Source organism: Lontra canadensis, unplaced genomic scaffold (genome assembly GCF_010015895.1).
Source record: "Lontra canadensis isolate GAN:19392208 unplaced genomic scaffold, GSC_riverotter_1.0 scaffold4, whole genome shotgun sequence".
NCBI classification, from domain to species: Eukaryota; Metazoa; Chordata; class Mammalia; order Carnivora; family Mustelidae; genus Lontra; species Lontra canadensis.
The window spans coordinates 51,167,493-51,184,530 of record NW_022630998.1 but is presented as its reverse complement, the minus strand read 5'-3'; the positions used below and the strand labels follow the sequence as shown (position 1 = coordinate 51,184,530).

Sequence of the window (17,038 nt, the reverse complement as noted above, 5' to 3'; positions counted from 1 at the left end):
GCCTGCTTGTGATATCTCTCTCTCTCTCTCTATCAAATAAATAAAATCTTCTTTAAAAAATGAGGAAGAGAAAAGTCTCTTGTAAGCTCCATGAATAAGGCAGATGCAAATACTCAGAAAAGTATGGCAGGACCCTACAGAGACTTGCTGAGGACAGTGATCTCAGACATCAGAGTTCTTCCAATTGTTGCTAAAACATGGCATGTTAAATGACAGAGTTGAGGGTTTTGCTCACAAGTTGAGAATCTCCCATACTTTTAGTCCACACATGACAGGTCTGCTTTTATGCTGGGGTCACCTTTGATTCTCCCCTCCAAGAGCACATATGGAGGCTGAGGCTGAAGACTGGATTATGAATAGCAGGGGAAAGAATTACTTTCAACATTTCGGCCAAGGCATCTTAAAGTTACTCCACTGGTAAACTTTATTTATTTATGGAAATTTTAGGGAAAATCACTTCAACCATTTCAAAACATCGTAAAGACATGGAAAATTACACTTTCCCTGCTGTGAAAGATATCTTTCGACCTTTTGTCCAGCCAAAGCTGAACTTTGAAACCAGAGCTTGGCACATGTTATATGTACTGTCCTCAATGAGGCGTTTAGAGTTTTCAAAGTTTAAAAAAAAAAAAAAAGGCTTGAAATTAAGTGCAAGTGATTAACTTTAGAAATGCAGTGAGCATGTCCAGTGGACAGAGCCATTAAACAGTTCCCTGATCTGCTTGACCACAGCATGAGCCACCACAGACCAAGTCAGGGATCTGAATCATGAAGAAAGTGTCTCCAACAGCCTGCCTTGTACTTAATACTAGGAAAAATATTTTCTTCGTAGCAAAACTTGGCTAATCCAAACTATAAATGTAGTCTTAGATTCCATTTTGCCATGTCCAAGAAGTAGAGAGACTCATGCATTTGCATGAACTTAGTAGAGTTTCTGCAGATTTTTTTTTTAAATAAACTGTGAAGATTCCATGTAGGCATTTGTAATTTTGACTGCTTATATTCTCATAGTTTATGTAATCTGTGTCCAGGGTACTAAATAAGGATTCAAAGAAAAATAGTGAAGCTAAATAAATTTTTAGTTTAAGGAAGCAGAGCTATTTTCTCACCTTCTAATCAGTAGAGGAAAAGTTTACTGCCCAGTCTTACATACACATTCCTTTTATGATAGAGTGTGTAAAGTCTACCTATGTAAATGGATCTCTTATTCTTTTTGATGACAAGACTTCCAGGAGTTGGTACAGACAAAAAGTCTCCTCATTCCAGGGAGTGGAATAAAAAATTGCTTTTTACCATTGTTTTTGTTATTCTGTCACTACACAACATATGGCATTATGTAGAGAACAAGTCCTATGCTGGACACTGTGCACTATAGGGTCACCATAAGATTCCTAGTCTCTCAAAAGCTTATAACCTAACTAACTGTATTCTTGTATGTGGTGGATGGAAACAAGAGGAAGGAAAACTCAAAACTGAAACCATGGTAACCCTTCAAGGAGAACCAAAATATAATAGATTCTCCAGCCATCTTTAGAAATGAAATAAACGAGCCCGGGTGGCTCAGTGGGTTGAGCATCCAGCCTTGGTTTCAACTCAGATGATGATCTCAGGGTTATGAGATCGCACCTCTCCTTCCCCCTAACCTCACCTGTTGTGGGGCTCCTTGCTTGCTCAGCAAAGAATCTGCTTGAGATTCTCCTCTCCCTCTGTTCCTCCCCCAATGTGTGCACACGAACTCTCATAAAAAAAAAAAAATTAAAAAGAAATGAAATAATCAAGAAAAGTTTATAAATGTGTACTTTGAGACATTTTACAAAAAATAGGTAAAATAGGGCACCTAGGTGACTCAGTTATTAAGCGTCTGCCTTCGGCTCAGGTCATGATCCCAGAGTCCTAGGATCGAGCCCTGTATCAGGCTCCCTGCTCGGTAGGAAGCCTGCTTTTCCCTCTCCCACTGTTCCTGATTGTGTTCCCTCTCTCACTGTGTCTCTCTCTGTCTAATAAATAAAATAAAATCTTTTAAAAAATAGGTAAAATAAAATAAGAAAATGTAAATATGAAAAATGAGGACCAGGAGGTTAACACCAAAGAAAACATTACAACAAGACTATTCAGGTAACGAGATGTAATACATTACGAGAGTTAAATCATAAATATGGCTTGCAGCTTTCTGAAGAAAAAATAAATAAATAAATAAATAAATAAATTCAATTAGTTGTTTGATTCTCATCTTATTTGAAAAGAAATATACAAATTCTTCAAGGGCAACAAAGCTTTTCAGCACACTTTAAAAGAAATATCTTGCCTGAGCTACATAGTAACGTAGAGGGACATACCCTCTACCAGATCCTCAAAAGCATTAGCACGTTTTACAACACTGTTTCTTTTAGTGACCATCCATGAAAGATGAGAGTACTATATGGCCATAGGACCTACCGAAAGCAGTTTTATTAGGGCCATGGTAATGCAATGCAAATATTTAGCTTTCTACAGATTCCATCTAACCCAAGGGAAAATAATAGACTATCGAATGTTAATGTCTTTGGTAGTTAGGCAGGCATAATGAATGGGTGAAATAGGCTAATATGAAGGCAAAAATGGGGGCAATAGCAAACCAATAGATAATAATCCTGCCTAAATGGGGCAGCCATAAACTTAATCTCAGACCAGCTCTTGCATTGTAAGGATGTGGGCCCACTGCTTCCAGACATTTCAATTTTCCAAAAACAACTAGAAAGTTGCATCTTTATGAAGTCTCTTTAAAAACTTGTCAATTAATTAAATTTTTAAACACAGTCTAGGCCAAGTAAGTCACATTAAGTAAATCATGCTGTGAGCTTCCAGTTTGCAGACCCTAACCTAGAGTATCCAATTAATATTACCTCTCAAAATGATTTCAGATTAAGACTGTAATGCTAACAATTCAGCTCTAATGGATCAAACTACTTGCATTTTTTCTAAATATATCCACTTCTGTGAGATAGTCAATTTTTTTTCTGTTAGAATGATTAGTCTCTGAGCAGCCTAATTCATTATAATACTTTTTTTATGAAGATTTTATTTATTTATTTGACAGAGAGAGACACAGTGAGAGAGGAGGAGTAAGAGAGGCAGAAGCAGGCTCCCCACTGAGTAGGGAGCCCAATTCGGGGCTCAATCCCAGGATCCCAGGATCATGACCTGAGCTGAAGGCAGGTGCCTAATGACTGAGCCAGTCGGGGGGCACCTATAATATGTTTTGACTAAGCCAAAATTGTTAATGAAAGGGAGATTCTCTTCAGAAAAAAAAAAAAAAAAAGAAAGAAAAAAGAGTACTCACAGAGATGAAAAGAGAGTGAATCCTTAGTTCATTACAAAGAAGAAGAGAACCTGGTCCACAGACATGAGAATCTATCTGACACATGAGTCAAGGCTGTCCTTAAAATATGATCGATGCATCAGGCTAACACACCTTTGTAAGGTGATCCGAATTAGATCTTCAACTCAGTGACTTTAAATTTAAGGGATATTCTCAAAAGCATTGTAAATATTTATAACCCTTTGCACATATCCAACTTGCCGCCTAATTTTTCCATTATAAGCTTAAAGAGTTGCAAAGGATATACTTCCCAATGTATTGTAATGGTGGTCATTTAAAAATAAAGCCTTTACTTAACACTTTAAAATGTATGCAGTGGTGGATGGCACCTGGGAGGTGTAGTCGATTGAGCATCTGACTCCTGGTTTCAGCTCAGTTCATGATCTCAGGGTCATGGAATCAAGCCTGGAGTGGAGTCCGCTTGGGATTTTCTCTCCTTCTCCCTCTGCCACCACCCCCCCCATAAATAAATAAATCTTTTAAAAAATAAAGCAAAATGTATGCAATGGAATCTAAATACCATAGCAATTTGATATGTCCATCATGCTCTTCTATAATAGAGAATATAGGGGCACCTGGTTGGCTCAGTGGTTTAAAGCCTCTGCCTTCGGCTCAGGTCATGATCCCAGCGTCCTGGGATTGCATCCTGGGATCTCGTCCTGGGATCAAGCCCCGTATCGGGCTCTCTGCTTGGCGGGGAGCCTGCTTCCTCCTCTCTCTCTCTCTGACTGCCTCTCTGCCTACTTGTGATCTGTCTGTCAAATAAATAAATAAATAAGCTAAAAAAATAGAGAATATATTTCTTCTTTAACAGTTGGAAAATTTTTAGTTCCTTTTTCTCTCTGATCTCATATTCCCAAACTATTTCATCCGAAGAATTTTATCCCAGTGTAATATGCTTAAGCCTAAAAGTCTTTTGGTGATGGCCCACTATCTTTTTCTGCAACAAAAATATCTCTATAAATTGACACTCAAAGTTAATAATTTCCCTCTAGATTAAGTTATCAGTCCAATTATTCTTAGTACTATTATTAATTCACAATTGATCAAAACAATATACATGTATCACAAATTTTGATTAAAGCTTATTGATCAGAAATCAAAATTGCACTGAAATCAATCTCTTATTAAGGTGAATGGGATCTTAAAAAAATTAGATCATGTACTGTGGACAAATTTTACAGAATACTAGAATGAGAACGAGTTTAACATTGGTTCCATTCTTATTCTTTATGTGTATAGAAAGTAAACTCTGAGAAACTATATTCATACAATAAGGGTTTTGTTGTTAAACCATCACTGAACTCTTTGAACCATTAGTAATATATCATATGTGATGTCCATCAAACATTATTGCTAATCTTACACTGTTATTTTGATTGTCTTCAATTTTGTTGAAAGCAAAGGCTTAAAAGCTACCTGATTGCAAAAAGATTTGTTACCCAGTCCTTATGGTCCTTCACTATAATTCACTTCAATCTTGATGAATACCAAAACAGACTTTGCCAAGACTTATCAACTGATTGTACTGGTTACTTTTTTTTTTTTTTTCTCTTAGAGGCACGTGTTTAAGCCAACATACTCAGAAAAGGGAGGGAAAATGCAAATATTCTTAATTTTCATACTTTCTTGTCAGTACAGTATTTTTAAGATTTTTTTTTTTTTTTTTTTTTTTTTTTTGGTCAGAGAGGGAGAGAGAGCGAGCACAGGCAGGCAGAGTGGCAGCAGAGGCAGAGGGAGAAGCAGGCTCCCTGCCGAGCAAGGAGCCCGATGTGGGACTCCATCCCAGGATGCTGGGATCATGACCTGAGCCGAAGGCAGCCGCTTAACCAACTGAGCCGCTTAACCGACTGAGGCGTCCCAGTACAGTAGTTTTAAATAAAATCCTTTTTATCTTGTCACGCGTTTTAGATGTATTTTTGTCAAAACCATGAGCCTGTATATTCAGCCCATTCAGTTTGTGGAAAATATTTGCCAGACAACCCAACTAGCAAAGACTGTCCCTTTTGTCAAACCAAACTGCCAGGTCAGATTTGCTTTCAGAAAAAGTCTGACTTCATTTTCCAGTTCTAATGAGTGTGTTAAATCTTATTTTGAGGCATATTAAAAACCACTGGGAAATAAATCACAAAACATGTTACTATAAAACAGGTTACTAAAAGCAGGCAATTCAAGATTAAAATGATGTAACATCTAATCGAATTTATTCATTGTATCATAAGTTATAAAAACAAGAGTAATCAATATGCAGTTCCCCATTACTTCATTTGTTTTCATTCAATGTAATGTGTAGCTAAAATTGATAATTTATTTATATTGCAAAGGATGTGGCAAAAGGCATAGTAATCCTTTGGCAGATGTGTACATATATGTATTGAACTTTGGTATTTGCTTTGGAAATAAAAGAATTATGAGTAAAAAATCAGAAATATTCCACTAATTTCATTTGTATTCAAACGTAATATTTGATGATAAAGATATGTGCTGCTAAAAATAACCAGTCTAGAAGTTAGCTTTTTTTTTATTTTATAATAGGAAGTGGGAAAATATCATAAGATGAAGTAACATAAGGATTTTTATCTGTGAGTTTTATCTAGTTCATAGAAATGTAGAAATCTGAAAAAAATTCAGTTTCCTCTTGGAGATATGGCCTACAATATGCATTGAAACTAGTAGAAAATACTTGTTTAAATAGTGATTACTATTGCCTATCAATGCTGGCTTCTTTATTTTGTTCTTTCCAGAACCCTCCTTCAAGAGCAATGCATTTTTTGACAATGGTCAGGAGAGAAAAGAAAGAAAGTCATTAAATGAAAATTATTCTGCCTCTCACTTATCTACACTCCACAACATACTGTCTGATACCAAAAAATCCCAACAAGGACCAAAATACTCCATTCTTCATACCATGCTTAACCTAAAAAATATATGAGACAGGAAGATTAAACACACGTTCAGTAAGTTCTATTAGCTTATTATATATCCTTCATTTTAATGTGTATTTCTAAAAGTACACTGTGAAGATTTCCTCTTCTATCTTAGTAACTCTAGCTGCAATGGAATACACAGGGCATGGATAAACAGGGTCTTCTCTAGATGGAGGATCTTTATCATCTCCCAGGGTATTAGCAGAACTAGACTTATAAATTATCTTAAGGAAAAATGCACAATGACTTTGTGACTTTGCTCTCCATCCCCTCAATGACTATATTCTGGGGTTAGCTTGAGATAGACGACTTGCATCTTCTATACTCTTGCTTGGCTTCTCACAATGTGAGCATCTTGCTGTACTGAGTGCAATTCTGGTTTTTAAAGGTACAATCTTGGGGGCAGGGCTTCAGCATGGCTCAAAAATACAAGCCAACTCCTTCACTTGCTGTTCATCTAAGGAGATATCTAGTACTGAAAGAAAATTGACTCCATTGGACTTTTTGAAAGGCTTTATGCCTACTTTCAATGCGGTAGTTTTATTTTTCTTTTTTTTCTTCTTAGATTTTCTTTTTTTAAATTTTATTCATTTGATAGTGAGCGAGAGATCACAAGCAGGCAAGCAGAGAGAGGGGGGAAGCAGGCAGAGAGCCCAATACGGGGCTCAATCCCAGGACCCTGAGATCACGACCCAAGCTGAAGGCAGAGGCCCAATCCACTGAGCCACCCAGGTGCCCCTCAACGTAGTAGTTTTCTAACCCTTCTTTTCTCAGTTCAATTTTTTTTTTTAATTATTATAGGGGCACCTGGGTGGTTTGGTCAGTTAAGCATCCAACTCTTGGTTTCAGCTCAGATCATGATCACAGGGCTATAAGAACAATCCCCAAGTTGTCAGGCTCCAAGCTCAGCAGGGAGTCTGCTTAAGATTCTCTCCCTCTTCCTCTGCCCCTCTCCCTGTGCTCACTCTCTCTTAAGAAAAAAAAAAAGTAAATAAATTTTAAAAAAATGTAAAGTCATTATTAACTGGATGCCTGGCTGGCTCAGTCAGTGGAGCACACAACTCTTTTTTTTTTTTTTTTTTTTTAGTTTGACAGAGATCACAAGTAGTCAGAGAGGCAGACAGGAAGAGAGAGGAGGAAGCAGGTTCCCTGCTAAGCAGAGAGCCTGATGTGGGGCTTGATCCCAGAAATCTGGGATCATGACCTGAGCCGAAGGCAGAGGCTTTAACCCACTGAGCCACTCAGGCGCCCCAAGCACACAACTCTTGATTTTGGGTTGTGAGTCTGAGCTCCATGTTGGGTGTAGAGATTAATTCAGAATAAAGAAAATCTTTAAATAAATAAATATGAAGTGTTTCAGAAATATAAAAAAGTATGCCATTTAAATAGCTTTTTATCTTCCTTTTTCTTCATTTAGTTTCCACATCTGAATGTAAATGCAGTATGATTCCACATTATAAGCATTTATTGAGTACCTTAAGTACATATTATTTCATATAATCCTCTCAACCACCTTGGAGGTGGGTATTTTCTCTATATCATAGATATGGAAACTAACAGAAATTAAAACTTACCCAGTTTGCAAATGATAGAGTTAAATTTGGGCACAAATCTGCCTGAGCTCTTTTCCTCATAACAAGATGTTATTGAGGAAACCAAGAACTACTTAAAAAAAAAAAAAAAAAAGCATTTGGTTGAAATCTTGGTAATTATGAATGAGACTAAGCAAACTCTTTTTGGAGCAAAAAACATGCTAATCTAAGGGACCCCTTTGGGATTAACCCTTGAAACTGGATAAAAGAAAAAATGTGTATCATATCAACTTATTGTAATGATCATTCAGTTAGGTAAAATAATCTGAGTTATATGGTGTTTAAGAGATAGTAAGCCAAGAGAGCACAGACCGTGTCCAGCTGAGTCCCTCTTTGCATACACTTGGCCTAGCACACTGCTTGGCACATAGTGCACACAGACACGGTAAATATGTACTGAATGAATGAATCAGGATCTAGTTCCTCTATAGCCACTTCCAAATGACCTAAGGTATACAATATGATGATAATAGGCAACGTGTCCTAATGCATCATTTGTAAGGGTGTTTTAGGGGCAGCAGTCATTCACTTGTTAATCCATTTACAAATCACATCTGTGCCTGGCCTTTGATTGGATTGGACCCACCCATGTCATGCCCATAATGCACGTTACCAGGAAGTCCCGCCCGGGATTCGGGCCCTCTAACTTCACTGTGGTTCAGGCAGCCCTATTGCTCACCTGTTCTGACTTGTTGTGGTCTATCTCCCTCCCCCACCTCAGACACCTAACTCCCCTTGATGTCGCAGCACAGAGTCACATTCCTCAAGGTCCCCTTACTTGATGACTCACTGGAACATGTTTCTTTGGCTTCCACCCTCTGTGTTCCCTCTGCAAACTCCACTCACCCATAACTGCAAGTTTTTCCTCGTTCACACAAGCCACCTCGGCTCTACCTGGCCTTCCATCTGGGCCATACTGAGCTCACTGTGCTGGAATCTGTAAGGGGACTCACTATAAAACTACAATGCAAAACAGCTCTCCTCACTCACCAACTTGTATTTCAGCTTTTGAAATACTTATACCCTAACCCTTTTCTTTACACACAAATGAATCCTCCCCACCACTGAGTGGATTTCAAGCCAAAATGACCATGTCAGAGTTGTGCAAGGACAAGTCTATTCTTTAATTTTTTTAAGATTGATTGATTGCTTGATTTTAAAGAAAGAGAGTGCAGAAGCCCGGAGGGAACGGGGGCAGAGGGAGAGAGAGATTGTCAAGCAACTCCTCGTTGAGCACACAGCCTCTTATGGGGCTCGATATCATGACCCTGAGATCACGACCTGAGCTAAAATCAAGACTCGGACCCTTAATTAACTAAGTCACCCGGGTGCCCCAAGAACAAGCTCATTCTTTGGCAGAACTTTTAGATGTAGAAAGAAGGACTTTCTGGAACTGTTTGTATCAGAAGCATTATGTGCTGTATTAGTCTTCTAGGGCTGCCGTAACAAAGACTGGGTGACTTCAAAAGCAGAAATTTATTTTCTCACAGTTCTGAAGAGTGGAAGTTCAAGACCAAGATGTTGGCAGGTCTAGTTTCTCCTAAAGCCTTTTCCCTTAGCTTCTAGATGGCTACTTTCTTGTCCTGTCCTCACATGGCCTTCCCTCTGTGTGCACGTATCCTTGATGTCTCTTTGTATATCTAAAAGTCCTTTTATAAGAACATCAATCAGATGGGATTAGGGCCTACCCTAATGGCCTCATTTTAACTTAATCACATCTTTTTTAAAAGTCCTGATCTCCAAATACAGTCACATGAGAGAAACTGCAGAATTAGAAATTCGACATATGAGTTTGGGGGGTTGACACAATTCAAGCCATAACATGTGCCCCGCTCTGATTCTTTCCACCCAATCTGCCTCTCAGACTCACAGCTTCTGCCATGGATGACCAACTCTGTGTAGGGAACTGCATGCTGGTATCTGGCTTCTCCTGCCCCTTCTGTACTCAGACAATACACCAGCTGCAGAGCATGAAATCTAGCTTCTTGAGTAAACTACTGGAGGGGCTGGATGGTGTAAGGCAAAAACATGAAAGCTTTGATGCTATATGAAGCAAATTTTGATGAATGCAGATACAGGAGACTGAAGAGTGTCAGGCAGTTAGATTTCCTCTCTTCCTTCCTTTCGATGCATGACTCTGGGGTACTAGTTCTAGAATCCTGTCCTGAGATGTCCAGCATAGCTGAGTAGATGCACCTGCTCAGCCAAACTGCTGGGCCTCCCGTTACTTTGTCATGAAACAATGACCAACATAATTATGCACCACCTTGCATTGCTTCCTGTCCTTCCCTATCTGACTTCCCTTTTTCCTCACTCTTGTTGCCATGGCTTTGCATTGCCCAATTACTCCCAAATACATCATCACTTAATCCTTGCCTTAGGCTCTGTTTTCTAGGGAACCTGGGCTAGAACACTGGCACACTTGACAAATGGAAAATGAGACCCCCCCCAAAAAAGAAAAAAAACATGGTAATTAGAGACAAACATTGACAAGGAATCTTGGGCCTGATCCTGAATGCAGTATCAGCTAATCAATAACATGGTCCTGCATTACATACGTTGAGTTCAGAAGTCTTACCATCACTCTTAATGAAATATAAGATTAGTATGTACATCAGTTCCAAATAGTAAAACAGAAACCATTCTACGGTTTGAAGAGAGGAAATCCAAATAAATAAATAAAAATAAAATAGAGGAAATTAAACCATGAATTGGTTATGGAGGTCCTGAAAGAGCTGAGATTCCAAACAGAGGGCTGTCAAGTTACCTGGAGATTTGCAAAAGCAGAAAGTGCTACCATTCCTAAGCTAGAAAGACAAAGAATAATCAATGTCACCACAGACCAGGGGCCAGTAAGTGGGGGAAGCTGGAACTATGGTGTGCTTGCCTAACTCGAGCTCTGCTGGAGATGCAACCTGAGACAGAGAAAGAGGGACGAGTATCCTGGTATCTCTCTTCTTCTCTGTGATTTTCTGCTAGTGCCTCCCATTACCTGAAGCCAAGAAGAAGCCAGCTGACCTAAGAGCCTGGGAAATGGAGCTTATAGGAATTGCTGCCCCTGCCATATGGAGGAGTTCAAGGGAATTAATGGCACAGGCTCAGGACTGGCCCAGAAAACAAAGTAGGTTAACTTGGAGAAATTGTCAGAGGCCAATAACTTTATGGATCAGGGAAGTGTACCTTGGGAGAAAAAGTACAACACAGATATAGCATAGTGGACATCAGAATAAAACAGACCTGAGTCTAAAAGTCACTGGCATGTGACCTTGGGTAAGTCTTTTAATTTATCTGAACCTGTTTCCTCTTTTCAGTCTGTGTTGTAACCCTCTTAGAAAGAGTGTATAATACTTTAGAATTGTCCCACTGAGGGATGAGGAAGCTGGAATTATATCCACCAACTCCCATCCCCATTTGAAGCTAATTCCTGGCATTACGTCCCTGACCTTCGCAAGGGCCCAGCCCATTGTCTCAACAAGATAACATTCTTAGGCAGAGAAACGCAGGAACCAGGTATGTAAGGTGCTGTCTGAAAGTGACTTCAGGACAGACTGAGGAATATGGATCAAGCACAGGCAGTATCTACTGCTGATGGGTTGCTGAAAAAGCTCTGAAGATCATATTAGACCACAATCCAGCCTTGAATCAGCATAGTTGCACCTTCATATTTTCCTAGACCACTACTTTTTTCAACTTTACTGACCAATCCCCACACTTAGAAATATATTATTTGACATTGTGACTCAGTACACATGTGTACATTTATATATACAAGTATACAACCGAAACAAAAGATTCATAAAATTTTACTTATTCTAAATAGCATATACACTGATATTTTTCCATTTCATTAGATTTTTTTTAAACAAAGTTTGCAAGTCTTGAATTGATTTCATGACCCTCTAAAGACCCTTGGTTCATAACCTAGCTATGCAAAGTGTGGACTGCTGCCACAACAAGTTAAAGAACTGGAGCCAGAATGTAAATAAACGATGTCACTATACACTACAGTCATCAAGCACTAAATTCAGTTGACATTTTTTCATAGGAAGATACTCTCAGTGAAGGAAGCACTATGTTGATTGATAGGTTGTAAAAGTCAAAAAGACTTTTTCTAACATTTGCCCTTTTCTGTTGTTAAAAGATCCCTAGCTCTCCGAAGTCTTGTTCAATTATTTCTTGGGGTCCCTGAGGAGCATCTCTGATGCTGTCATCAAACTGCATTTACAGAAGGTGCCCCACTCTCTCCTCAGCGCTGATGGCTAGAAGCAAGGGCGAAAACCACTGCCCACTCCCTCCCCTCATCCCTATAAGAAGGACCACTTGGCCCATACTCCTGGGCTCCCTCCTTCTGCTGCCATCTAGCCTAGTGGAAACGAGATTGAAGTTCCCCTTCTGCAAACTAAAAAGAGAAGGAAAACTGGGTCCCCACTACGACTCTGGTGTCCAGGTTACAGATGAGTTGTGTGAAGCTACCATCTTCCAGGACAGCAGTCCTCAGATGGGAGAACCTTAAGGCAGTGGTTCTCAACCACAGGTATTTTGTTCCCCAGGGGTATGTGTGCCAACATCTGAAGACCTTTTTGGTTGTCACAGAGCATGGGAGGGGTATGCTACTAGGATTTGGTAAATATCGTACAATGCACAGGACAGCCTGCCATAACAGAGTGAAATGACCAAGAGTGGTTCTAGGGTGAAACTGCGCCCAAACAGTGCGTATGGTCTTCCCTGCGGTGAGTGGGCAAGGACTGTTGGCAGGGGACTAGTGGACTGGTTACTGGTTAATTTCCATCTGTACTCTTTCCTAACTTTGGTCTGCAACAGCCAGCCAGGTCTCCTTTCCAGCCTCCTGTTCTTGGTGATCCTTCTCCCCAAATCCCAAATATGCATCACCACCAGGTCTAAAAACTTAGGAGGTACCTAAGAAAAGGATAGTTGGAAAATGTGTGGCTCTCTCCTGTGTGGAGAAGCAGTGAGGCAGTCCCTGGGGGCAAAAAGAGCTTCATAAGAATATGAAAGCATCAGTGTTTTGTTTCATGCAGGTAACAACTGTCTGGCACGTCTCTGAGTTTTATGCCCCCATCTGTATAGAAATAGAATCCAAAAGTAAGATAAATCCATCACAGGGAGACATAGGAATACGTTTATATGAATTGATGAATGAAGTCCAACTTCTGACTGCAAATTCAATCTGGCTAATTGGTTTGACAATGAAGACTGGCTTTGCCATTTAGATTGTACAGCAGACATTTCCATAAGTGAAACTGGTTAAGTCTGCGGGCCAAGGTACGCTACTATAAAAAATGCCAAAAATGACATCCTTTGCAATTCTTTAGATTTATAATAGACAAATTTTCAAATTAACTTAAAAATGTGAGAGAATGGTGATGTAAGTCAGAATAGTGGCTACCTACAGGAGGGAGAGGGCAGGTTATCTCTAAGAAGGGAGCAGGAGGGAGCCTGCTAGGTACTGGAAATGTTCTACATCTCCATCTTTGTGGTGATAATGAGAGTGTGTATAAATATGGAAAAGTTCACTGAGCCAGTACACTTAAAAAATTTGTGCATCTTAGAAAAGTTACATTTTAGGGGCACCTGGGTGGCTCAGGTGTTAAGCGTCTGCCTTCAGCTCAGGTCGTGATCCCAGGGTGCTGGGATCGAGCCCTGAATTGGGCTCCCTCCTCAGCAGGAAGCTTGCTTCTCCCTCTCCCCCTGCTTTTGTTCCCTCTCTCACTGTGTCTCTCTCTGTCAAATAAATAAATAAAATCTTTAAAAAGGTTATATTTTAATAAAAACAACAACAACAACAAAAGTAAAGGGTGTTTTCAAAATTCTTTTGGAAGACTATTCAAGCAAAAAATTTGAAGACCACAGCTGTAGGAAACTGAGAGGACTAAATTTGCCTAAAGCCATGTTCCAAAACATCTCTCTTGTCCTCTATCCTCAGGATCTCTCCTTCCTAACATGTCTCACTTTCCTCCCAAAATCCTTTTTAAATAATTAATTAATTAATTATTTTTTATTACCCATTAGTTGCCTGTAACACCCAGAGCTCATGCCACACATCCCCTCTTTAGTCCTCCCAAAATCTTGCAGCAAGCCCCCGGAAGTCTTACTCTGTAACCTCACACCCCTTACATCCTGAACCAGTTCCCTGGGCATTTTCCTGGTCCCCTTGCCTTCACTGAGATCTGCTCCCCTGCTTGATTCTCCCTGCCCTGCCCACCCAGGACACCACCCTTCAGACTGCACAAACCTAGGATCAGGAAGTGAGGTCCATGTCCTTGATGCTCTGATAGAAAGCCAGGATGCTCCAAACTCTGAGAATCCTAATATTCATTATACTGTCTTCATTCCTGGTCACTGTCATTTACTGACTACCTGGTCACTGTTCTTCACCAACGGAGGATCCAGTGTACATACACACTGCCTTCTCTACCCTGCTTTTCTCCTGGTTGCATTTAAAATCCTGGAAGATTTTAATTTTGATGAAGTCCAATGTATCCACTTTTTTCTCTTATGATTGGTATTTATTGTAGCCTTGTAATTTTTTGTCTTCTCCAAGTTTTCCAAGATTTTCTCTGGATCTTTTTTTTTTTTTTCAAAATATGTTATAGTGTCAGCTTTAACATTTAGATCTATGACCCATTTTGAGTTAATTTTTATATATGGTGTGATCTAAGGGTCAAGGTTCCTTTTTTTTAATAGAGATACCAGTTGTCCCAACACTATTTGTTGAAAAGCTTTCCCCCAATGAAATGATTTGGCACATTTGTAAAAAAAATCACCTGAATATAGACAGAGATATAGATAGATTTTTGATGGTTCATATACATATATGTCACAAAATCTATTTTTTATTCATATATATATGAAAAATTATGCATATAATGCCTATTACTATGTTCCATGCTTTGTTTCATTATTCTATATGTGTGTCATAAGATAATTCTTGATGACTTATAATATTTATAATAAATCTTGAAATCAGACAATTTAGTATATGTGCTGCCGAAGCAAGCACGAAATCAGACAATTTAAACTCCTCATTTTTGTCCTTTTTCAAAATTATTTTGCCTATTCAATATTCCTTATTTCCCTAAGAATTTCAGAATCAGTTCATCCATTTCTACAAAATGCCTGCTAATATTTTGCTTGAGATTGTTTTGAATCTATAGATCAATTTGGAAAGAAATGACATCTGAGCAACAGTGAGTCTTCCCATCCAATGAACATGACATATCACTCTATTTACTTAGGTCTTATTTACTTTCTCCTAGCAATGTCTTACAGATTTCAATGTACATGTCTTACATACCTTTTACTAAACTTATGCTTAAATATTTTATGTATTTTTGATACTATTTTAAATGACACCTCAAATATTCATTTTACTATTGATTATTGCTAGTATATAAAAATTTAAATTTTGTATATTGACCTTGTTATCATAGAGCTTTGCAAAATTTATTTATATTTTAGTAGCTTTTGTGTAGATTCCTTTGAATTTTCTATGTTCACAAATATGTCACCTGCAAATAAAGACAGTTTTACTTCTGCCTTTCTGATCCATATGCCTTGTTCTTTTACTTGCAGTATTGCAATGACTAGGACCTCCAGGACAGTGTTGAATAAAAATGTTGAGATTATTTATTCTTCCTTGTTCCTGATATCCCTGGAGCAAAGCATTTCATCTTTTACCTTTGTGGTTGTTTTGAAATATAGTCACAATTTCTCTTACACTCCTCTCCTCAGAGAGTGCAGTCTTTTCCCCTCTCCCTGAATGCAAGCAGTAGTTAGTGACTTGCTTCTAATGGAGATGCTGGTGGAAAGGACTGTGACTTTCAGAAGATCAGATCATAAATAATGGCATTGTGGCTTCCTTCTTGCTTTCTATTTTTCTTGGATCATTTACTCTGGGGGAAGCCATTTGCCAAACCATGGGAAAACACAAGAAGAGTTCCATATGGTGAGGACTAAGGCTTCCATCAAATAAAGAGTAAGGACGTGAAGCTTTGTCCCAATAGCTTTGTATATGAGCTATATTGGAAGCAAAATCTTTTGGCCCTAACCAAAGCTTTAATTGACTTCAAATGATGAGCTGATATCTTGAACCAAACCTCATGAAAGAATCTCAGTCAGAACCATTCTACTAACCTCTCCACTCCCTAGCCCTCAGAAATAGTAAGATGATAAGTGTTTATTGCTTAAGCTGCTAAGTTTGGAGGTAATTTTTTACACAACAATAGGTAACTGATACAGCTGTTAAGTATCTGGTTTCCTGTTTATGTCCTTTATCAAGTTAGGATATTTTCCTTCCATAATGAGTCTGAGGGGAGTATTTGTTGTGAACGGGTATCGAATTTTGTCAAGTACTTTTTCTGCATATATTGAGACAATCATATTCTTTTTCAACTTTATTCCAGTAATATGGTGATTTCCAATGTCTTTTCAACCTTTCATTTCTAGGATAAACTTTAATTTATCATTTCGGTGCATCCATACACTGAGAAATATCAAGCAGCAAAAAGCCATGAGCAACTGATACACGCAGCAGCATGAATGAATCTCAAAAACACTCTGGTTCTATTTATGTAAAATTCACAAAATGGCAGAACTAATCTAGTGACAGAAAGTATGTTAGTGTTTCCCTGGTGCCAGAGAGTGGGTAGGAATCTACAGCAAAGGACAGGAGGAAAGGCTGATGGAGATGCTCTATATCTTGAGCATAGTAGTGGTTACCAAAATTTGTAACTCATTGATCAGTACTGTTAAAATGGGTGAACTTAGATGTAAATACATTATATCTCAAGAGAGTTGATGTTTAAAAGTTTATCCTTGAGAGGCGCCTGAGTGATTCAGGCTGTTAAGAATCTGACTCTTGTGGGGCGCCTGGGTGGCTCAGTGGGTTAAAGCCTCTGCCTTCAGCTTGGGTCATGATCCCAGGGTCCTGGGATCAAGCCCCACATTGGGGTCTCTGCTCAAGCAGGGAGCCTGCTTCCCCGCCTCTCTCTGCCTGCCTCTCTGCCTACTTGTGATCTCTGTCAAATAAATAAATAAAATCTTAAAAAAAAAAAAAACAATCTGACTCTTGATGTCAGCTTAGGTCATGATCTCTGAGTCGTGAGATCCAGCCCCACAATGGGCTCTGCACTCAGTGTGGA

General features: G+C 39.0%; 1 protein-coding gene across 2 annotated transcripts in view; it reads right to left on the bottom strand.

Moving 5' to 3' along the window:
- MIER3 (MIER family member 3) overlaps positions 1-17,038 on the bottom strand; it is a 164,229-nt gene that overhangs the window by 31,186 nt on the left and 116,005 nt on the right. The gene's annotated exons all lie outside the window — the stretch shown is intronic.